The sequence below is a fragment of the Pipistrellus hanaki genome (assembly GCF_964339955.1).
Source record: "Pipistrellus hanaki genome assembly, chromosome: 1".
In the NCBI taxonomy this organism is placed as follows: Eukaryota; Metazoa; Chordata; class Mammalia; order Chiroptera; family Vespertilionidae; genus Pipistrellus; species Pipistrellus hanaki.
The window spans coordinates 108,758,919-108,784,180 of NC_140503.1; positions in this window are offsets into that span (position 1 = coordinate 108,758,919).

Genomic DNA, 25,262 nt, shown 5'->3' on the forward strand with positions numbered 1-25,262 from the left:
CTAAATAACAGATCAAAATGGGCAGATGACACAAAAAGACATTTCTCTAAAGCACGTGTACAGATGGCCAACAGATATATGAAAAGATGGTCAAAATCAGTGATCATCAGGGAAATGAAAATCAAACCTACAATAACACCTCACACTGGTCAAAATGACCATTATAAAAAAGTCAACAAATAGCATGTGTTAATGAAGATATGGCAATAAAAGCCGAAATCAATTTGGCTCAGTGGATTGAGCATCAGTCTGCGGACTGAAAGGTCCCACGTTTGATTCCAGTCAAAGGCATGTACATTGGTTTCGGGCACATCCCCAGTGGGGGGTGTGCAAGAGGCAGCTGGTCAATGTTTTTCTCTCATCAATGTTTCTAGCTCTCTATCCTCCTCCCTTCCTCTCTGTGAAAAATCAATAAAATATATTTTTAAAAAAGATATGGCAATAATGAAGCCCTCATGCCCTCTTGGTGGTGTTACAGGTTAGAAGAGGGGCTCTTCTCCTCCAGTTACTATTGAAAGTGGGGTTCTTGGGGTGCCACTGGAATAAGCATTTCCGGAAGCCCCCACAGGAGGATGAGATATAGTAGAAAGCTTTACTTCCATGTAATTATACCTTTGGGTTTCCACAGTCCCGTTTCTTTTCCCAGTCATAGAAGAAGAGCAGTTGGGGCTTCAGTAGAGCTGAAATCAAGCCAGTGTCAAAATTTTCCTTTCCATGTTGGAACTGGAGCCAGTCCAGTATCAGGATAGCTTAGCTTGTGTTTCATGTTGCAGACCATTAGAACACTGCATGTGGGATCTGTAGAGGAGGAAATGGGCAAATGCAAGGAAGCCAAGTGAAACAAAAGCCCAAGAGTTGTTCCCCAAACAAGAATTCTCTTGTTTGGGGAACAATGTATTTAAAATTTTTTAAATATATATTTTATTGATTTTTTTTTATAAGAGAAAGGGAGAGGGATAGAGTTAGAAACATCAATGAGAGAGAAACACTGATCAGCTGCCTTCTGCACACCTTCCACTGGGGATGTGCCCACAACCAAGGTACCTGCCCTTGAGCAGAATCAAACCCAGAACCCTTCAGTCCACAGGCCTATGCTCTATCCACTGAGCCAAACTGGCTAGGGCAATGTATTTTAAATATTTGAGGGCTTGCGGTGGCCATGCCCATCCTGGCCAACCCTATTTTCCCCCAGGTGTTATTGACAGGTAAGTACCTTTTCTATGTCCCCCCAACTTTAATGGGCATACATGTATGTTCTCTTCGTTGGATCCCTCTTTCAATATTTTTCAGGGATCAGGTTGGCGGTTCCTTGAGGTGTGCAAAGTTGCATCTTCCTGATGAAGCTGCCCAAATAACATGCTTATAATGTCTGGCCTCCCACCTTTGTTCCTTTTCTATTTTTGATAACTAGCTAATTTCTATGGTATCACTGCAACTAAAAATTGGTGCAGCCACTCTGGAAAACAGCATAGTGATTCCTTAGAGATACTACAAATAGATCTGTTGTACTAACCAAAATTCCACTTTTGTCTATTTATACAAAAAAATAAAAATACTAATGTAAAATGATATCTGCACCCTTATGTTCATTACAGCACTAATTATAATAGCCAAAATATGGAAGCTTACCTAGGTTTCTAAGCATGAATGGATAATGGATTAATATACATCTATATCTATATCTATATCTATATTTATATCTATATCTATATCTATATCTATATCTATAATCATCTATATCATTTATATCTATGTCTATATATCTATAAATGTTAAGCAGCAAGAGAAAAGAATAAAATCTTACCATTTGTGACAACATGAATGAACGTAGGAGTTATTGATAAGTGAAATAAGTTGGACAGAGAAAGATAATTACCATATAGTTTCACTTTTATATGTGAAATCTAAAATAAAAACAAACAAAACAAAAACAGACTCATAAAAACAGAGACCATAGTGATTGGTTTCAGAATGGACGAGTGGGGGAATGGGTGAAAAGGAGAAGGAGAATATAGTCAATATATTGTATAAGTTTGCATGGTGACAGATGATTACTAGAATTGGGTGGTGATTACATAAGTATGGAGATGTTGGATCACTACATTGTACACAAAAAGCTAGTATCGCATTGCATACCAACTACACTTATATAAAAGAATCCTTTCTCTACACATTACATTTGTCCTTTCATTGTGAAAAAATATCCTATCTAATAAAAGTGTAATATGCAAATTGACCATCACTCCAAGACACAAGATGCCTGCCCCCTTGTGGTAAAAGATGGCTTCCTCCCTGTGGACACAAGATGGCCGCCACAAGATGGCCAACAGGGGAGGAAAGTTGTGGGAAGTTAGGGTGACCAGGCCAACAAGGGAGAGCAGTTGGGGGTAACCAGGAATTCAGGATAGGGAAGTTGGGAGAGATCAGGCCAGAAAGGAAGGCAGTAGCGGGGGACCAGGCCTCCGGGGGAGAGAAGTTGGGGAGGGGCAGGCCTGCATGGGAGGGCAGTTGTGGATGATCAGGCAAGTAGGGAAGGCAGTAGGAGGGAACCCAGGACTGCAGGGGAAGGCAGTTGGGGGAGACCCAGGCCTACAGGGGAGGGAAGTTGGGGGGGACCAGGCCTTCAGGGGATGGCAGTTGGGGGGACAAAGACTTAGAGAAGGGCATTTGGGGGACCAGGCCTGAACGGAAGGGCAGCTAAAGGTGACCAGGCCACCAAGGGAGGGCAGTTAGGGGCAAACAGGCTGGCAGGGGAGCAGTTAGGCATCAATCAGGCTGGCAGAGGAGTAATTAGGGGGGTGATCAAGCTGGTAGGCAAAAGCGGTTAGGGGCAATCAGGAAGGCAGGCAGGGAAGCTGTTAGGAGCCATCAGTCCTGGATTGTGAGAGGGATGATTGACTGCCCAGACATCCTGGATGTTCTACCTGGATCGGGCCTAAATGGGTAGTCGGACATCCCTTGAGGGGTCCCAGATTGGAGAGGGTGTAGGCTGGGCTGAGGGCCACCCCCTCTCTGTGCACAAATTTCATGCACTGGGCCTCTAGTAATTTATATAAAATTAAAACTCTGTATTCTAGATATTTGTCTCCAGTGCTTTTTGCACTAAAGTATATGTATTTGCCTGAGGACTTTAATAAAATTACAGGTGCCGGCTCCTCCCCTTTCTTTTTGTTCATTGGGCCTTAAGTATGGCCTAAAGTGTCTACAGGTACAAGTACTCTGATGCCAAGTGGATTGAGAATCACATTTAATACAAACAACATTAGTTTATGCTTTGTGTGTGTGTGTGTGTATATGTATGTGTGTGTATGTGTGTGTGTGTATAGATCACCTGACATTTACTATCCAGAATATAGTACCATACCTAAAAACATGCATTTATCTAGTATGACGATGTGGGGATAGCCCCACTTTAGCTTCCAAATTATTGAAATATAAACTATGACTGAGAAGAAAATAAAATCAGTATCAGGAAAACCTCTAAAATTCTTTAGAATAAAAAGGAGCATGAGGATAATCTGATGTTTATCAATCAAGTTAAACTTATGTATAACAAATGAAATGTGATTGAGGATTTAAGAGAATCCAATGTAATGGAATAGTTTACACATAACTTCCATTCTTTTGAAAGCAAAAGGAGAAAATACTATTTGTGAGAATTGAAAATGAAGCAATTTGAAAGGTACAAAATGGAAAGAATACATAAGTTAATTTTAATGATTAAGGATCATTTAACATGCTGCTACTAATTGTGATATTTGTTATGCCTGGTTGAACATATGGAATTTCCCCCCATGTTTCTCACTTGATTTCTGTGAGAAAATGTAATCTCCTTACTTTAAAAAAATGAGTGAGCTTTTCTGGTTAACTTTATAAAAATGGAGCAGAGTGATTTTGTTAATCATGCCTGCTACCTCTTTTGTTCAAAGTTAGCGTAGTCTAATGAGGTACCCTGGTAAAATGACCAAGACATTTGGTTCTTTGCTGATTATTTCCCCAGGGCACCTTGCATCTGTCCAGAATGGGGCCTGGAAATCTTCACAGAGCCATCTAAGCAATGTGATTGGAGTTCAGCTTTTCATATTATTGTCTCACTGAGATCACATCAATTTTAGTCTTCAAACTGTAGGCAACAGAAATTTGGTGTCAATTTTCTATTCTGGTGATAATGTATGATTTGATTTTATGATGTGAAATACTTGACAGCCATGCTTATAAATTTTATCATTTTACTTCTTATGACAAAGTAAATGACCTGGTGGAAGAGTAAGGTCCTTAAAAGACTCAGCCAACTGCCAGACAGTGGTGTTTACCATGGACCAAATTGAAAGTGATAACATTTTACCTCCACAGGAAATGTGAAGAATATTTTCTCAAGGTACCTGGGCCCTAAATTGCTCTGAAAAAGCTCCCTGAAGGCATAGCATCTCTCACATTCTTTTCTTAAAGTGTATCTATGGATTCTAGTGCTATAGAAAGGAAGTTACCCCCTATTTTTTTTTTTCATTTGGCTACATTTATAACATTTTGATATACTGTTACATTATTATTGAGTTAAAATATTTTATAATTTCTCTTGTGGTTGACTTTTTTAAAGTTTTAACCTGTAGATGAAAGTGTTCTAGTTCACTTCCACAAATGCGGAGATTTCCTAGTTTTTTTTTTTCCTTATTGAGCACTAATGTAATTCTGTAGTATGCACAGAACATGCACTATTGTATTTTCAATCTTTGAAACATGTCTAAGCATGATTCATTTTCCAGAATATTTTGATAATGTTCCACATGTACTTCTTTAAATTTCTTTATTGATTAAGGTGTTACATATATGTCCTTATTCCCCCATTATCCCTCTATCCCCCCCAACTCATGCTCTCACCCCCCTGTTGTCTGTGTCTATTGGTTAGGCATGCACACAAGTCCTTTGATTGATCTCTCCTCCTTACCCGCACCCTTCCCTACTACCCTCTGAGATTTGATGCTCTGATTGATGTTTCTCTGTCTCTAGGTCTGTTTTTGATCATTAGTTTATGTTGTTCATTATTTCCCATATATGAGTGAGATGATGTAATATTTATCTTTCTCTGACTGGCTTATTTCCCTTAGCATAATTCTCTCTAGTTCCATCCATGCTGTTGAAAATGGTAAGAACTCCTTTTTTACCACACCATAGTATTCCATTGGGTAGATGTACCACAGTTTTTTAATCCACTCATCTGCTATGGTGAATTGTACTGCTATGAACATAGGGGTTATATCCTTTCTGATTGGTGTTTCTAGTTTCTTGGGTTATATTCCTAGAAGTGGAATCACTGGGTCAAATGGGAGTTCCATTTTTAGTTTTTTGAGGAAACTCCATACTGTTCTCCACAGTCCACATGTACTTGAAAAAATATATTTTCTACATTTGTGGTAGTATTCTGCAAATGTCAACTAGGCCAAATAGGTTATTCATGTTTAATATACTATAACTATCTCCTTTTTTAAATTTATATACTAGAGGCCCAGTGCACAAAATTCATGCATTGGGGGGGGAGGGGCTTCCTCAGCCTAGCCTGTACCCTCTCCAATCTGGGACCCCTCAAGGGATGTCTGACTACCCATTTAGGTTAGATCCAGGTAGGACATACAGGATGCCAGGACAGTCGGACATCCCTCTCACAATCCAGGACTGATGGCTCCCAACTGCCTTCCTGATTGCCCCTAACCACTTCTGCCTACCAGCCTGATTACCCCATAACCACTCCCCTGCCAGCTTTATTGATGCCTAACTGCTCCCCTTCCATCCTGTTTGCCCTTAATTGCCCTTCTCTGCTGGCCTGGTCACCTCTAACTACTCTCCCCTACAAGTCTGGTCACCCCTAACTGCCCTCCTCTGCAGTCTTAGTACCCCCAACTGCTCTCTCCTGCAGGCCTGGACCCCCCTCCCAACTTTCCTCCCCTACTGGCCATCTTGTGGTGCCATCTTGTGTCCACATTCATCTTTAACTATATGGGGGCAGCCATCTTGTGTGTTGGAGTGATAGTTAATTTGCATATTATTCTTTTATTAGATTGGATTTTAAAATTATGCTATTATTTATATAAATTTATTAATGTTATGTATTTATGGTAAATTACCTATTATTATAAAATGTCCCACTTTATCTCTCCTGTTACTCTTACCTTAAGTTTTTTCTCTTATATTAATGTTATGTATTAATATAAATTAAAAATATGATAACATAAAATATTAACATAACCAAACCAGCTTATTTTTGTGTGAATGTGCACGCATGTGTGTGTGTGTATGTGTGTGTGTGTAAGTATACATGTTTTTGTTGGTGGTGAAATGGCACCAGGTGTTTGAATGGTGGAGTCAGACTGAACTTTGGTTCAGCAACCTAGTTCTTGCAGTTCTCACTAAGAAAGAATTCAAGCCAAGACTCAAACTTCTAGAGAAACCTTATTTAGAATGTCACAGAGGCAGAAGTGAACTATAGAAGAAATGGAAACAAGTTATAGGAGCAAAAGGAGGAGCCCTTGGAATTTAGGAGAGAGAAGGGCAAAGGTAAGGCACCAGGTGGGAGAGAAAGAGCATGCTTCTGAGAGTGAGAGTGCTCTGGATCCTCCATCCTGGGGGTTTTTAGGGAAGAGAAACCAGGGAGAATCTCACTAGAATATTCATCAACTTTCTAGGTGAGGTGTGTTTTTTCAGGATGGTGGTCTCCAACTCATTGGTCTTGGTCAGGTCAGAGAGTCATGTTACTGGAGAATCAAACTTCCTTATACTCATGGGAGTGAGGTTCTTGGGATATATTTAGAAAATGAATTTTCTAAAATTTGCACAGAAAATGAGATGAGGAAAAAGGCTGTATTGGCATGGAGGTGCATTTCTTGAGTTCCAAAGTTCCAAAGTACCCCTTTAACCTGAAAGAGGTACAGCCAGGAGTCCAGCAGAGCCAAAAGCAAGGCCAAAGTCCAGAGCTTCCGGTCCATGATATAGCTGGGTCTAGTTTAACATTTATGCAAATCAAAGTCCATTATTAGTACATTGTGTAGAGTCCCACATGGCCATGAGCACATCCCTCTACAACAGGAGTCACAGGAATTCAAGCAAGCAGGCAAGAAAAGAGAGAGTACTTCTTTTTTTAGAAGTTTAAATATTCAGGTTTCACACACTTGAAGTGACCACACCTGTTCTGGCCACTGACTCATTTTCCAGGTGTGATTCACAGACAAGTAGGCACCTTTTCATGTCACTCAGACCTCACTGAGCATGCATCTAAACTGTTTTTGTCTATTGCTGTTCCTAATCAATCAGACTTAGAGAGCATTAAATGTAATTTTATGGGCAAAGCTGTATAAATGGCATCCCTATATTTTCTGGTCTCCCCTTTATTCATTTCCTGTTAAATAACAACCAGGTTATCAAACCACATCAATCAGTCACCACATCTTGTCCTGATGCCAGCCATAGTACTGCTTGTCTGACTTTGCTGTTTTTCTGGGTCTGGACCTGAAACACAACTAAGATCAAGATGTATTTAATGTGGGTCAGAACCTCATTTTCCTTGGGACCTGATGCTTAGGGGCCATTCTCCTCCCCTTTGTTTCGCCTCTCAGGGTGTCTAACCTACATGACTAGCAACATGCCAGGGAAGGAATGGTCAGGGGAGTGTAGGAACTGCATGACCAGTGATATGAAAGATCACATGACCAGCAATATGCCAGGGGAGAAAATGTTACCCTGGGGACAAGGTCCTTTCTCTCTCAGTTTTGGCCATTGCTAGACACCCAAAGGCTTTCCACTCTAGTGACCTTCTGTATCAGGCCCATCATGCTTGCTCTGCTTATGCCTATCTAGCTGCCTACCACATATGTATTTTTCACTCCAAAATATGTTATAAACACCTCAGTGATTTTTTTAAACTGTTGCTTTAAACAGTTGGTAGTTTTTCATATTTGTGCTTTATGCATTGCTTTTTTGCCCTTATACTTCCACTTTTCTATGTGGGATCATTTTCCTTTACCCTATTGTGTTTATTTGTGAGAACTGAAGCAGTTACAATAATATCCAGTGTGGTCACTCTAGGAAAGGCATGGGACAGCTTAATTTCCTTGTATCTTTCTAAGAAAGAGTGGAGCTATAGTTTTTTGTTTTTTTTTCCTATTTTCTGAAATTTTCAAATAAAATATGAATCCTAAAGCCTATAATATAAAAAATTGAACATATTTAGCATATCAGTTCTATAATAAATATCAGTGTGATTTCTGTTAAAGTTATAAATTTTTATTTATCTGATACATAGATGACAACCTATTCAGATAGATAATAAGTGAGAGAGAGAGAGAGAGAGAGAGAGAGAAAGAGAGAGAGAGAGAGAGAGAGAGAGAGAGAGAGAGAGAGAGAAATACTGAGTTGGCTAATAGGAAGAAATACTTCTTCATATGTGTTTGTCATTCTCATTAGAAAATAAAAATATGTAAAGTGTTAACAATCTCCATAATTGAACACACATAATTGCACAGTTCCATATATCACATATTTTTGACAGTTATACAAAAACAGTATTATGAATTTTCTGTCAGAACCTGTATATTCAATAGTCTTCTGGGAATTGTTTCAAGCTGTGTGATTATAGAACTGTCAATACCATTCTCTTGAGAATGTGTCATAATTTCACTATAGAAGAATTTCCTTTTAATCCTCATCTAGGATGAAGCATTTGATTCCTAAAAAAACCAAGGTTCTTTGCCAGGGCCCACTTTATTCAAGATTTTAAGCCAAAGATAATAAGTTTCATTTGATTTTTTGAATGCTTCATTACATAGACTTTCCACCTGGATATCTCTAAAGTACCTTGATCTCAAGAGACTGAAGGTGGTCATTATCTTTTCCATCTTACATTTTCATCTTACATTGAATGTTTTATGTTAAGAAAAAGTATTGCCATCCAAAATTTCCCAAGTCAGAAACCCTGGAATCATCCTAGACAGCCCTGATTCTTACTCGAACTGATTATCAAATGCTGCTTATTCATTTTTCAGAAATAGCCCTTGTATTTATCCTCTTTTATCATATTATTGTGATATTGACTATTGCTTTGAGTGGGGGAAATCCTATAGATTATTTGTTAGCTCTGCTACAAATGTAGGAGATCTAGATTTTGTGACCCTTGTCTAATTTTAAGTCTTTCTATTTATTCTTAATGTACCTCAATTTCACCTCTCCATAGGGGCTATTTCAAGTTTTCACTAGTTCTTGAATGCTTTCTTTCAATTTACATATTTATTACCCAGGGAAGGAGGTAGGCCTCAATCAGGTAGTTTACCTGGTAACAAATCAAATATTTTAATTATATGGTGCAAGATGTTATGTGGTAAAATATCTGAATGCAAAACTATTTTTTCCCTCAAGAATTTAATGATTGAAAGTCAGTAGTTTCCTTGGAGAAAAATACAGCATGCCTGATAAATGTTGTGTTTGCTTAATTAAATTAAGCAATCAGACATTTTATTAGAATCCTCAAAAACAGTTTAATTGTGTACTAATGTTACAGCTTAATAAACTTTAAGATTAAACTAAGGGTGCTTTAAGAAGCAATAATTCCTGTGTAAGTAATTATTTAAATCATTGAGAGAATGAAATTATTTTTGCTTTTGCTTTCATACTGAGCTCATCATGAAAACAAGGCTTAGTCAATGACTTTGAAAAGAAATTCTTGGAATTTACACAGACACTGCAAAACCATTTTAACTCTGAAAGGAGGCCATTTTCTTAGCCAGTGAGTATAACAGCCTAATAATGGTGACCCCTTCACATGAAAGTATTGACTCTAACATGTCACCAATTGCCCCTATGATTATAGCTTTAACATTGACATTGAAGATATTTTTGATAATCTACAGATGACATGTAATAATAGCACCGTATCTCACTGTTTCTCATTATACTGATTCTGACATTTGGCATGAGTTACAGACATTATAACACTAAAGGCCTGGAGACTTAACCTTGGAGTTGTAAGTACTAAAAAGTTTATACCTGTAAAGCATTTTGCTGTAACTGGCTGGAGAATTGAGTGTGAGGATATGATCCAGTTAAAATGAGAAATTTGAGAGTGGCCTTTATATTGGTATGGAATTTGAAATCAATATAAATGAATAACAGGTACATAAAACACTATTTCACACCAATTTTGAGTAGAAAGAAATATGCCAGCTTCATTAATATTATAGTTTTAGAGACTTAATAATTATGTAAGGTTGGGTTTATAAATATAGTCTGCAAATTTTAGGAAAACTAATCCTTGGGGTGAAATTTTTATTTACTATTTTATTTCCATTGTAGGGCATTTTCTTTTTTCATGAATTTTTAAAATATATTTTATTGGTTTTTACAGAGAAGAAGGGAGACAGATAGAGAATTAAAAACATCAATCAGCTGCCTCCCGCACACTCCCTTCTGGGGATGTGCCTGCAACCAAGGTACATGCCCTTGACAAGAATGGAACCTGGAACTCTTGAGTCCATAGGCCAACACCCTATCCACTGAGCCAAATCAGTTAGGGCTGTAGGGCATTTTCTAATGTCAACATTTCATTACAAAGGTCTATGCAAACAATTGTCAGGATAGAGATATTAAGGAAGATTATGCAGGATATTCCAAGAGGGCAGGGGTAGGACAACTTAAAAATAAACCTCAAAAACTTCCCCAAATTTTACCCTTTTAGGTAAAGGGGCTCTGTTTAAGGGGTGATTTAGAGGAACTCACCTGCATCTCTAATGTATTCTTCCAGTGAAGCTATGGTAGCCCTGGGCACTTCTCTTTGAGGACTGTTTGGCTAATAGACCCTGAATGCCCACTCACTGGCCTCAAAGGAAGGATTTTTAGCATATTTAAAGGTTCATCCATGTAATGTTTACAGGGCAGTTGTTTTTATATATTCAAAGCCTTGAGCAATAATCTCCACATCTAAATTTAGACTATTTTCCCATAACCATTAACAGTCATTTATTATTTCCCCCAACCTCAGTCCATGGCAATCTCTAATCTAATTTTTAATAAAAAGATTTGCTTATTCTGGAATTATATAATTCTATTTATATTAGTTTCACATACATAGAATTTTACAATATGTGGTCTAGTGACTGGCTTCATTCACTTAGCATAATGTTGTAGCATATATTAGTACTTCATTCTTTTCGATGGCTGAGTAACATTGTATTATTTGGATATTGCACAGTTTTTACATCCATTAATCAGTTAATGGACATTTGCATTGTTCCACTTTTTGTTATTAAGAATGCATGAACAAGTTTTTGTGTAGAGATATGTTTTAATTTCTTTTGACTATATACATAGAAGTGGAATTGCAAGGCCAACTGATTTCTAAAAGGGCTACATAATTTTATTTTTTCAACAGCAATAAATAAAGGGTCTAATTTCTGTACATCTTTGTCAAAACCTGTTATTGTTTGTATTTTTTTTTTCTCATAGCCACACTTATGTGTGGCCTGGTTAGTATTTACCTAATTGTGATGTTGAACATATTTCATGTGAATATTGGACATTTGTGTATCTCCTTTGGGGGAAAAAAATATTTTCTCCACATTCTCCGCAGCACTTGTCATTTGTTGATTTGTGGGTTTTTTTTGTTTTTTTTAAACTCTTTATTGTTGAAAGTATTACATATGTCTCTTTTTTTCCCCCATTGACCTCTCCCCAGCCACTTCCACCCCTGACCATGTACCCTTACCCCTACTGCATACAAGACCTTTGGTTGAACTCTTTTCACTCCTCTCCTTCCTCCCTAGCCTTATCCTCTAATGGTCTGTTCATGCTCCTATATCTCCTGATCTATTTTTGTTCATCAGTTTATCTTGTTCTTTATATTCCACAAATTGAGTAAGATCATGTGATATTTATCTTTCTCCAATAGGCTTATTTCACTTAGCATAATGCTCTCCAGGTCCATCCATATTCTTGGAAATGGTAAGAGTTCTTTCTTTTTCATAGCAATATAATATTCCATTGTGTAGGTGTACCACTGTTTTTTATTCCATTCATCTGCTCATAGGCACTTAGGCTGTTTCCAAATCTTAGCTATTGTAAATTGTGCTGCTACGAACATAGAGGTGCATATATTCTTTCTGATTTGTGTTTCTGATTTCTTGGTATATATTCTTGGAAGAGAGATTACTGGGTCAAATGGTAGTTCAATTTTTAATTTTTTGAGGAAACTCCATACTGTTTTCCTCAGCTGCTACACCAGTCTACATTGTCACCACCAGTGTATTAGGGACCCTTTTTCTCTACATACTTGCCAGCACTTGTTGTTTGTTGACTTGTTGATGATAGCCATTCTGATATGTGTGAGATGATACCTCATTGCTGATTGATGTGTATGTCTTAGATGATTAGTGACTTTGAGCATCTTACCTAATAACAGAGAAACATGTAAATTGACCATACCTTTGCAACACCCACAGCCAATCAGAGTGAGTATGCAAATTAACCCAACAAAGATGATGATTAATTTATATACATACCTGGATCGGGGGAACCTCCTCGGCACCCAGGTCACTCCCAGCCAGCCATCAGGCAGAGGCTTTAGACTTGGGGAGGAGCCGAGCCTGTGATCTGAGGTTGCAGTGGGAGGACCCCTTCCCAAGCCTAAACCTGGGATAGACGCTTCAGGCTTGGGAAGGGGCTGAGCCTGTGGTCGAAGGTTCTGGTGGAGGGGAACCCCTTCCCAAGCTTAAACCTGGAGCAGAGGCTTTTGGCTTGGGAAGGGGCTGAGGTTGGGATCGGAGGGAAGGGGAAAATATCAATGGAAACATATCCTCAGTTGAGGATAAAAAGAAAAATAAAGAAAGAAATGTCATAGCCTATGAAAGACACATCTTGAAAATGATTAAAGAAAGTTGTCATTTTTCATGGTGAAGGGACTGGAGGTCCATGTTGATGAAAATACCTTGGTGGCTGCAGTGGCTGCAGCAGTGGGGTGATGGGGCTGGTGCCTTTCCTTGATCAGCAGGGTCACCTCTCGCAGAGGGAGGACAGACTGCAGCTTAGGTCCGCTCCCAATGGGGAACAGGATTAAGCCATCCTATGTTCCCAGTATGTGAGAGGGAGCAGGCTGGGCACAAATTCATGCACCGAGCCCCTAGTTTTTTTTATATATGTTTCTTGGCCTTCTGCATGTTCACTTCTGAGAAGTGTTTATGTAGGTCCTAGCCATTGCAATGAGACAAGAAAAATAAATAAAAGGTATCCAAATTGGAAAAGAAGAAGTAAAACTCAAGATTCACAGATGACATGATATTGTACATAAAGAAACATAAAGATCCATAAAAAATTTATTAGATTTAATAAATGACTTTGAAAATGTAGGAGGATACAAAATTAACACCCAGAAATCTACAGCATTTTTATACACCAATAATGAACTCACCGAAAGAGAACTAAAAAAAAAAAACCATTTACCATTGCAACAAAAAAATTAAGATACCTAGGAATAAGTTTAACTAAGGAGGTAAAATACCTATACTCAGAAAACTACAGGACACTGAAAAAAAAAAAAGAGAGAGAGGAAGATATAAACAAGTGGAAGAATATACCATGTTCATGGATTGGTAGAATCAACATAATTAAAATGCCCATATGCCGAAACCAGTTTGGCTCAATGGATAGAGTGTCGGCTTGGGGACTGAAGGGTCCCCGGTTCAATTCTGGTCAAGGGCATGTACCTTGGTTGCGGGCATATCCCCAGTAGAGGGTGTGCAAGAGGCAGCTGATAGATGACTCTCTCTCATCGATGTTTCTAACTCTCTGTCTCTCTCCCTTCCCCTCTGTACAAAATCAATAAAATATATATTTAAAAAATCAAAAATAAGAAAATAAAATGCCCATATTACCCAAAGCAATCTATAGTTCAAAGCAATCTCCATTAAAATGCTAATGGCATATTTTACAGACCTAGAACAAATTCTCCAAAAATTCATATGGAATAGAAGAATACCCAGAATAGTAGCAGCAATTCTGAGAAAGAAAGAAATTGGAGGGATCACAACACCGGATATCAAGCTATATTACAAACCCACTGTTCTCAAAACTTCCTGATACTGGCACAAGAACAGACATATAGAGCAATGTAACAGAACAGAGAACCTAGAAATCAACCCAAGCCGTTATACTCAATTAATAATTGACAAAGGAGGCAAGAGCATACAACAGAGTCAAGACAGGTTCTTCAATAAATGGTGATGGGAAAATTGGACAGATACATGCAAAAAATGAAACTAGACCACCAAATTACACCATACACAAACATAAACTCAAAATAGATAAAGGACTTAAACATAAGGCTGGAAACCATAAAAATATTAGAAGAATCTATAGGTAGCAAAATATCAGACATATCTAGTAGCACATGTATACACACCAATACAGCTCCTAGGGCAATGGTAACTAAGGAGAAAATAAACAAATTGTACAACATCAAAATAAAAAGCTTCCCCCCTATTCCCTCTTCTACCTTTATCTGCCTCCCATCCTTCACAATCACCACATTGTTGTTCAAGTCTATGAGGTAAAATGTCTTCAAATCTTTCATCTTTATAATAAAATTTAAATGTCTGTTTTTAAATCTATAATAATAAAAGTGTAATATGCTAATTAGACCAATATCCTTCTGGAATACCTTCTGGATGAAGCTGGGGCTGCAAGGGCTGAGGCAGCAGTGGAAGCTGAATCCCTTGCATGAATTTTGTGCACCAGGCCTCTAGTTAATAGATAATTTCTAAAGCAATTTTTCAGAAAAATAGAACAGAAAGGGGAGGAAGTTCTCACCTATCCACAGTTTCCTTTGGTACATCTTTTATTAATGCAGTGCACTTGTCACAACTGATACATTATTGTTAACTAAGATCCACAGGTTGCATTAGGTTCACACTGTATTGTACAGGTTTATGTATTTGCAAATTTTATAATATAATGTATGTACTGTTATAGTACAATACAGAATAAGTTAACTGCCTCAGAGATTCCCCAGTGTTCCATGTGTGCCTCCTCTCCTACCTCCTAAACACCTAACATCACTCATGTTTTTATAATCTCTATCATTTTGCCTTTTCCAGAATGTTATATAGTTCAGAGATTTTTCTCCTGCTGTCATCTCAGGTTTATTGTTCTTCCCAATCATTATAGTGAATTTTTCATGATAAAAATCATTTTTATTCCATAAATTTTCAGAATTTTGGAACCACATTCCAAAATCCTCATTGATACTTATTTAATAATTTCTATCAGTTTATTCATATATTTCCTATTTGAGAGGACATTTGCATCATATTTTCCTTTATTTTATTTTGATATGACTGACTTCAATTATTTTAAAATAATTCAAATAACTTTTTAGAAGTCTTTCTTCTTAAGTCCATCACTGGACCCCCTCAAAAAAATAAAACCAGTTCCTACTGTGTGTGTGTGTGTGTGTGTGTGTGTGTGTGTGTGTGTGTGTTTTCTGCCACTGAGTCATATTTTCCTATTTCTTTCTATGTCTCTTAAACTTTGTAGGACATTGGGTATTTTATATAATATATTTTGGAAACTCTATATTGATCCCTATCTCTATGCTAAGGGTGAGTAGAGTTAGTATATCTGCCTGTAATCAACGAGGCATGAAGTAGTTTTAAAGATGGGTCTAAGCCTTGTTTCTATAGTTTTATTCCAGTTATATATTTTAGAGAAACCTGTAATCATGTGCAAAGGAATTGGTTACAAGAATAGTCATTATATCAATATTTTCTGGAGAGAGACTAGGAAAGTAGCAATTTAAATGTCTATCAGACAGAGAATGGATAAATAAATTATAGTGCTTTTGGTTAAAGTTTTGTTCTACACACAAATATAATATTATTCTAAAATTGTTAAGGTTGGTTTTATTGGACACAAATATTTGTTCTTTTACTATGTTTCTATATTGTATATGTATATGAAATACAGGGTGTTCCAAAAAATGTATACACACTTAAATACTTGATAGCTCAATTTTGAAGATGAAATGTATTTTAATAAACACTGTCTTTATATGACTCAAAGTGTGTATAAATTTTGGGGGGTTTACAACAGACCTGTACTATTCTATATAATAAGAGAAGAATATGCTATTGTCTGTTATAACATGAGGTGTAATGACCAACTGTTTAATGATCGGATCTTGGATCTGCAGGAGGGTGGGCAGTGCACTACAAGTGGGCGGCAGAGAGCTACAGGAGGAGACAGGACTGCTACCATGAGGGGCAAGCAAAGGGAGCTACAGGAGGGTGAAGCAGTGGGCAGAGAGCTACAGGAGGGCAGCAGTGCCCTACCGGTGCACGGATTCGTGAGCAGGACTACTAATAAAATAATAAACTGATGTAAGAACTTCAGGCTGAAGAAAAATTATTCCAGTTAGAAATTGTATATATGCAAAAAAAAAGTTACAAATAGGGTAAATACATGCTAAAATAGGAGCAGGAAGACTCCAGAATATGATATTGAAAATACATAGGCTTTAAATATCAAGTTTTAATACCACCAATCATTATAAATCTGAAGTGGCTCTATTAATATGAAACTATTGTTCAGTTAAAGCAATATTAGCAAAAAAAGGAGTATTTCTTTATGATAAAAGGTCAAATGAGCAACAAGACAAGCTAATATAAATGTATGTACATATAATAACAAGAATTCAAAACACATGAAGAAACAATGACAGAACAGTGGGAAAAATGAAATTCACTGGTATATCTGGAGATTGCAACATTATTCTCTCCTTACTTAGAACAAATACACATAAAATCAAAATGAGTATAGAATACTTTAAATTATTATAGAATACTTTAATTAACATTAATAGAACACTACATATTCTTTTCAAGTTAAATAGGTAAGTCACAAAATAGACACTATCCCTACCCACAAATGAAGTCTTATTGAATCTACAATTAACTTCATAGAAGTCTTGAAGAGGTAAAATTAATTATAAATCAATAACCCAATTCCATATAGAGCACTTACAAATATTTGGAAATTAAACAACACACTTTTAAGTAAATGCTGGGGTCAAGGAAGAACTTGCAAAGAATGGTAGAAAAAATTTGAATATTGAATGGTATTAACATGGAAATATAGCATAATAAAATATGAGGAGTATAGCTCAAGCAATGCTTTGATAAAATTATATTTTAATAGTTTAGAAAAATAGAGCAGTTTACATAAATGATTTAATCTAATGAATTAAGAAGCTATAAAAACAAATTAAACCCATATTAGAGGGTAGGGAATAATGAAAATGAGAATGAATATCAATATAGTAAAAAAATAACAATAGCTAAAAATTATTGGAAAGAACAGAACAGTGCATCTCTGAAAATCAAAATTAAATTACTTAACCTCTAGCTAGACTAATAATGAAGAAAAGAGAAAAACACTTAAGCAATATATATCAGAATGACTGTAGCAGCATCATGACATCATTACAGATCCTAGTGAAAAATATGGATAACTGGATAACAAAGATCAGGACAAGGGTAAAACAAGCTTGCTTTTTTTTTTTTATCTTTACTGTTGAATGTATTACATATGTACCCTTTGTTGTTATCTTTTCCTATTGACCCCTTCCTCTCTGGACTGGCCACTCCCAAGTCTTCACCACACTATTGTCTGTACCCATGGGCTATGTATATATGCATATAAATTCCCCTGTTAATCTCACCCCAATAACCCTACCTTCCTTCTGAAATGCCACAGTCTGTCCATTGGTTCTATGTCTCTGGATATCTTTTGTTCACCAGTTTATTTTGTTTATTAGGTTCCAAATATGACATAGATCATGTGATACTTATCTTTCTCTGACTGGCTTATTTCATTTAGCATAATATTCTCCAGGACCAGTCATGCTGCTGTAAACAGTAAGGTTCCTTCTTTTTTTACCACCATATAGTATTCCATTGTGTAAATGTACCACTGTCTTTTTTATCTGCTCATCTGCTGATGGGAACTTGGGATGTTTTCAAATAGTAGCTATTGTAAATTGTGCTGCTATCAATATATGGGTGCACACATTCTTTCTGATTGGTGTTTGCATTTCTTGGGTGCAAATTAAAATGGATCAGTGACTTTGAGCATTTTTTCATATTTCTCTTGACCTTCTCTATGTACACTTTGGAAGAATGTCTATGTAGGTCCTTTGCCCATTTTTAAATTTGATTGTTTGTCTTCTTTTTGTCAAGTTCTTTGAGTGTCTTATAAATTTGAAATTAACCCCTTATCACATGATACATTCTCCCATGCAGTGAGCTCTATTTTCATTTAATTGATGATTTATTTTGCTGTGCAGAAGCTTTTTATTTTAATGTCGCCCATTTATTTATTTTCTTCTTAGTTTCCTTTGTCCTAGGAAATGTATCAGTAAACATTGCTACAAGAGGTGTCTGAGATTTTTTTGCATATGGTTTTTTTCTAAGATTTCTATGGTTTCATGACTTACAGTTAGGTCTTTTAAGGTTTAAAATATACTTAATGTTTATAATTTTAATAAATTATACTCAGTTTACTAAAGCTTTAATGAAATGCCATAGGACTTTTGCTAGAACCCCCAAATACATCTGTGGAAAAAGAAATGAACTTCAGCCCCTACCTTATCAAATATGAAAATTAAGTCAAAATGGATCATAGAGCTCAATAAAAAGTTAAAATTCTAAAATACTAAAAGGAGGAGAAACCAAGACGGCAGCATATGGTAAACACCCGAATGCAGCCTATCGCAACAATTTTGAATTTAGAACTTGAAAACAGGGGAAACATAGCCCTGAAGCACCTGATGGCCGGCTGAGAGGAGGGTCTACCATCTGGGAAAAAGAAAGAAGCCACACTGAGCCTCAGGAACTGTGAAAGTGCAGAGAACTATGCATGCGAAAAGGCGGTGCAGAGTTCGCTGCTGGCTTGCTCACAGCGCATGAAGAGGATGGGCAGAGTTCACTGCTGGCTTACTCCAGGTGCGCAGAGAGGGCGGACAGCTAACACGTGGCTGGCTTTCTTGTTTGGGAGGAAAACAGAACCACCCTATTGCTCTGATAGACAAATCCAGTCAAGGAGAGGCCAGACTGTAAGGCAGAGGGCAGAGATCTCTTGGAAGTGTGTGAAGCCAGTGGCCATTACTGTGGGACTCAGGGAGGGGCTGATGGGAAACCAAAGCTTGTCTGCACCACATCGAGACCCTGCCCCATCCAAGCCCTCCAGGAGACTGTCTTTCTCCTTTGCTGCGAATAGGACCTTCCTAAGGAGGGAGTGACAGGAATCCAAAGCTTGTCTGTGCCTATACCAAAGAGGTGTGCGGACCTGCAACCAATCTTGTGGGACTCACCGGGAATAGGACTTTCCTAAAGCGAGACTGACAGAGAACCAAAGCTTGTCTGCGCCACCCCAAAGCTGAGCACAGAAGCGCTCCTAGCTGAGACACTACCAATTGGCTTAGAGATCAATGCTTTCCAATGATACCAACTGAGGGGGCCTGAAGCTGCAGGGATCTCCCTTTTCCATGACCCACATGGAAAGAGAGATGAACAATCCGGTTCTAAGTGGAGGTGCCCAGGGATTGAGAAATATTAGAAATAAAGAGAGAAGACATAGAAATAGATTTCAAGCTGGGAGCTGGGAGGGCCGCAGACCTCCTCTGCTGGAGAGACAGACTGACAACCTCCTAAGCCACACAGCACATCTATTTATACTCCAATCCAACAAGGGATTTCACAGGAAAACAAGGAGCCTGGGAGAGTCCAGGTTCCACCCACTCCTTCCCTCATGAACAAACACATTAGTCAGGAACTAAGAACATCTCTGCACTCCCAGGGCGGGAGTGCAGCTGACATGATTCTGCCAATATCCCGGGCCCAGTCAACAACAATCTATAGAATGTCCAGGTGTCTTCCCATTAGGCCCTCTACAACCAACAACAAGCAAGGCTTAACAATAATACTGCACACACAGCCCACAAAGGGCTATACCAAGACTCTTCACCTCAGGTAACTGGGAAAGCTGTGCTACTGGGCTCTACCCGAACACCTAGCACACAAAGCTATTCCATCAAATCAGGGAAGCAGCTATAATGCAGAGAAGAGGCAGGACACAAAGAAAGGAGATGGAGGAAAGTAAAAGAATGGACATTGAGTTCAAAACTACAGTTATAAGGTTTTTCAAGAATTTCATAAAAAAGGCCAATTAAATAAATGACACCTATGAGGATATGAAAAGGGATCAACTAGAAATAAAAAGGGATCAACTAGAAATAAAGAAAACATTGTCTGAAATAAAAAATAATATATAGAGTCCTAAAAACAGAATGGAAGATCATAAGAATCAAATCAAAGATTTGGAACACAAAGAGCCAGAGGAAACTCCTCTGCAGAAGTAGGAAGATAAGAGAATCCAGAAAGTTGAAGATAATGTAAGAAACCTCTGGGACAATTTCAAAGGAACCAACATCAGAATTATGGGGATTTCAGAAGAAGAGAGAGAGCAAGATACCACAAACATACTGGAAGAAATAGTGACAGAAAACTTCCCCCACCTGGTGAAAGAAATAGACTTACAAGTCCAGGAAGTGCACAGAACCCCAAACAAAAGGAATCCAAAGAGGATCACACCAAGACATATCAAATCAAGAGCAAAAGACAAAGAGAGAATATTAAAAGCAGCAAGAGCAAAGCAGGTAGTTACCTATAAAGGAGCACCCATACGATTGTCAGCTGATTTCTCAACAGAAACCATGCAGGCCAGATGGCAATGGCAAGAAATATTCACGGTGATGAATAGCAAGAACCTACAGCCAAAAATAATCTACCCAGCAAAGCTATTACATAGAATCAAAGGCCAGATAAAGAGCTTCACAAATAAAAGAAAAAGCTAAAGGAGTTCATCACTGCCAAACCAGAATTATATGAATTGCTGAAGTGGGTTCTTTAGGAAGAGGAAGAAGATAAAGATAAAAATTATTGACAACAAATACATAACTATCAACAAGTGAAACTAAAAACCAAGGGAATTTAAAAAATTGAATGAACAATATTAACTGTTGAATATAATAGAATCAGAGGTATGGAAGGGGAGTAGACTGAGGATACTCAGGGAAAAGGGGAGTGGGGGGTGCGGGAAGAGACTGAACAAAAACTGTGCACCTATGAATGAGGACAATGGGGGGTGGGGAAAGGGCAGAGGGTGGGGTGGGAACCTGGTGAAGGGGTGCAATTGAGGGTGGAAAAAAAAAGAGGAACACATTTGTAATAATCTAAACAATAAAGATTTATTTAAAAAATAAAATACTAAAAGGAAACAAAAGAAATTCTTTGTAAATTAGGTGTTAACAAAGATTTCTTAGATCAACAAAAGGAAAAACTGAAAAAAATCAATAAGTTGGACTTTATTAATTTTTTCTTCAAAAGACATTAAAATATGAAAAAGTAAGCCAAATAATAGCAGAATATATTTACATTACCTAATAATACAAAGGGATTATCAAAATATGTGAAAGCACACAGAGTAGAAATTAAAAGAAAAATAACCAAACAAGGTGGATAAAAGATTTTCAATATCTTTAAACTTCCAGAAAATAAAAAAAAGAAAGTAGAATGATACATTACTGCATACTAACTTGAAATGCTAAAATAAAAATGACTGACAATACCAAGCATTGGTGAAGATATGGAACAAATGGAATTCTTATACATTTCTGATGAAAATGCAAAAATGGTATTAGTCACTTTAAATATTAGTTTTCTAATGTCTTCTAAGGTTATAATACACTTACCACATAATGCCACTTCCAGGAATCTTCCCAGGAAAAGAAAAACATATAACTGCACAATAACTTGTACATATTCATATAATTTTTTCAAAAAAGCCACAAACTGGAAACAGTCCACATATAAATCAAGTAAATAGATGAACTTACTGTGGTATATTCATTCAATGGAACACAATACATAATTTTAAAAAATTTACTATTGATACATGTAACAAAATGGATGAATATAAAAATCCATTATGCAGAATGAATGAAGGCAAGAACAACAAAGGTCATACTGTATGATTCTAAAATGAAGTTTTAGAAGAAGCAACAATAATCTATAGTGACAAAAATAAGATCAGTATTTGCTTGTTTAATAAGATTGTGTTTATGAGGTTGTATATTATGTGTCAAAATTTATCTCACTTAATACATTAACTTGTGCTTTAATGTCAGTAAATGATACCTAAAGTGGATTTAGAAAGTAATACATGGACAAAATACATTTCAATAGAACAAAAGAAAAATTAGTAAAAGTTTGTATTTCTTCAGCCTTCAGGCAAATGTTATAAACAATTTAGGATATATTTTCCCCAAAATATTATTTGTATATGTATAAAATCATAAGTGCAAAAATGAGTTTTTAATATCAAAGACATGTTTTATATGAAAAGAGCACTTATATATGTTTGTTTTTATACAAAATTTATTAAAATTGCATATTTTAAAAAATCTTATTTCACTACATGAAAATAGAGGCCAATAATAATGTTGTATTAAGTTTGGTTTCCTCACTATCTCTAATCCATAGATCCTATGCTTTGAATACAATAGCAAGCACAGACAGAATTATTAATATAGTATATCTGGGTTTCTTTAGATTTTGAGGAATACGTTTTTGAAAAGGAGTATGTAAAATGGAATAATCAAAGCTTGTGATGGAGTTGTGTTGTAAATTTCTGTAGCAATTCAAGATTTTAAAAAGCACTTTGCACTGCCAAAATTTTTATAGCCTAGCCCTTTGAAATATAAGGGTTGTTTTTTCTTTAAAAATCAGTCAGCAAAGTAAAGTGCCATAATGTTTATTATAGATTTACATCATGCTGAAAAGCTCATCTATCATTGTAAGATTAAACATAACTACACAATTTTGATAAATGGTTAGTAATGAAGATATTTCATCTTGCTCTCCCCCCAAATTATTTTTAAGCAGTATATCTCCTTGTTATATTAATATACATATTTAAACTTAAGGAATATTTTTTTAATTTCTTTATTGATTAAGATGTTACATATGTGTCCTTATTCCTCTATCAAGGAATAATTTAATAATGAACATACATTGAAGAATGAAGTTAGTTGTCTATTCAAATAAAAAGACTATGTGTGAGAGAAATTCACTCATATTTCTGAGTATGAGGAGTCTGAGCTACTTTGCCTAATGAATTTGTTTGATTGTAAAAGTACATTTTGTTAAACGTCTCAAAATTATTTATTTTCCTGCATATCCATGTTTATTTTAAAACAAACACTGCACATTCATTATAATTTATGTAAATTCATAATTTAAAATAACATTTTTCTAGAAGAGGCAAAGTAGATAAAATCTGATTAGACATAATAATCCTGATTAAACTTCAATGTTTTTTTCTCTGTGATTTTTAATAGATAAAACTGATGACATCTCATTTAATTACTTTTTCTTTGGTGGTTTTCACAGAGAGGTGTTTCAAGACATGGGATCATGAAATAACTTTTAGAGTCATAAAATGGATTATTAATGGAGTCAAAAGTAGGTAAATATTTCTAGTGTATCAAAATTATCTAAATTACATAATAACTTGCTTCCAATATTGTACTGTCTTCTTTTATATTAATCTACAGTTGGATATGAAAAGCACCAAGGCATTAAATGATATTACTTTGTGAAAAAAGCATGTTCATTTTATATGAAAAGTATCTAAATTAGGCAGTCTTTGTTGGACATCTTCAGTCATTATTTTGGAGCATATTATTGGTTGTACTTTAAAACAACTGCGGAACTTACTGTGTTTTGGAGAAGCAGACACCAACTGTTAAAACCAGGAATGACCTACACAGCTACAATGGGACCTATCAGGGAAGACTTAGAAACTATGAAGAAAAGCAGCGTGTAGAGCATATTGAAGAATGAATCGTAGAGTAGAGTATTAGGACATATGTCAGCTTTCCAGTTGAATCAACACACAACAGATAAATCTTAATATGAAAGTTGGTGGGTGCAACATCCAATGTTCTGTGATCCATATTCACCAAGGTGTTTTATCTTTTCGTATTAAAGGATTGAGAAATAAAGTTGAAATTTATATTTTTATATAAAATGTTTTCCTAAGTAACACATCAAAATTATTGAGCTTTTCACAGGATAAAATTAAATTAAGGGTAATTTTCCTATTCAATTTAAGTAGTCCTTCGAATCTAATATGCTACAAATTCTAGATTCACTTCTAATTAATGATTAAGCTCAAACTCCAATAGTACTCTGTCAGTGTATTAACATGTGAGAAAATTATTTAAATTCTAATTGTTTATATTAGCACATTCAATTACAATTAATATTCTTATATTTTAAATATTTAAATATTTTTACTACTTATATAAGCATTCTTTTCTGAATATGGCAGTTATTTAACTAAACATTTTAAAACATTGAGTTTGACAGCTAATGAATAAATTTACCATATAAAATAATCAACTTTAAAATTAGGGTACACCAATGAAAATAATGACGACTGTACCAATATCCTTTCAAAATGATTGCTGCTTTTGCTTCATGTTAGAATTCAGAGGAAAATATATTAATTTTATGAAAATAGTTTTTGTTTTTGAAATAATAGCACAAAGACAATTAGACCTGTTCTTTTCAACAGTGACTACTTTGTCATTGAAAATTATCTGATCTGGACTTTTTACTTTCTTAGAAATGAGGCCCTCAACACTAGAAGTCATAAATTAATGATCCTCATGGAATAAGTCCTGAGGATGCTGTATGCTCTGATGGCCTTTATTGGCATAACACCTAATGGTTTCTTGCTATCTATTGTTTGCACCTTGAAGAAATAAAATTATTTATGCCAGCCTTGAAAATAAGTACACAACAATTTATCAGCACAAAATTGATCTGTCATCCTGTTTTATCCTATAGTTTTGCTAGTTAATGAACAATAACTTATTTTATCCCAGTACCCTAACATAAATTACTGTTTGTTATCAACAAATGTCTACAGCAATATTGCCAAAGTTAATAACAGTACAGTCTAAGCCAGTTGAATATTATTAGCACTTATTTGTTAATTTTTTAAATGTTATAAATATGCTAGTATATAATGAAGAGCTAATATGCTAATTAGACCAAACAGCCAAATAACCTTCTGGAAGCCAGGGCTGCAAGGGCTGGCTGAGGCTGCGAGGG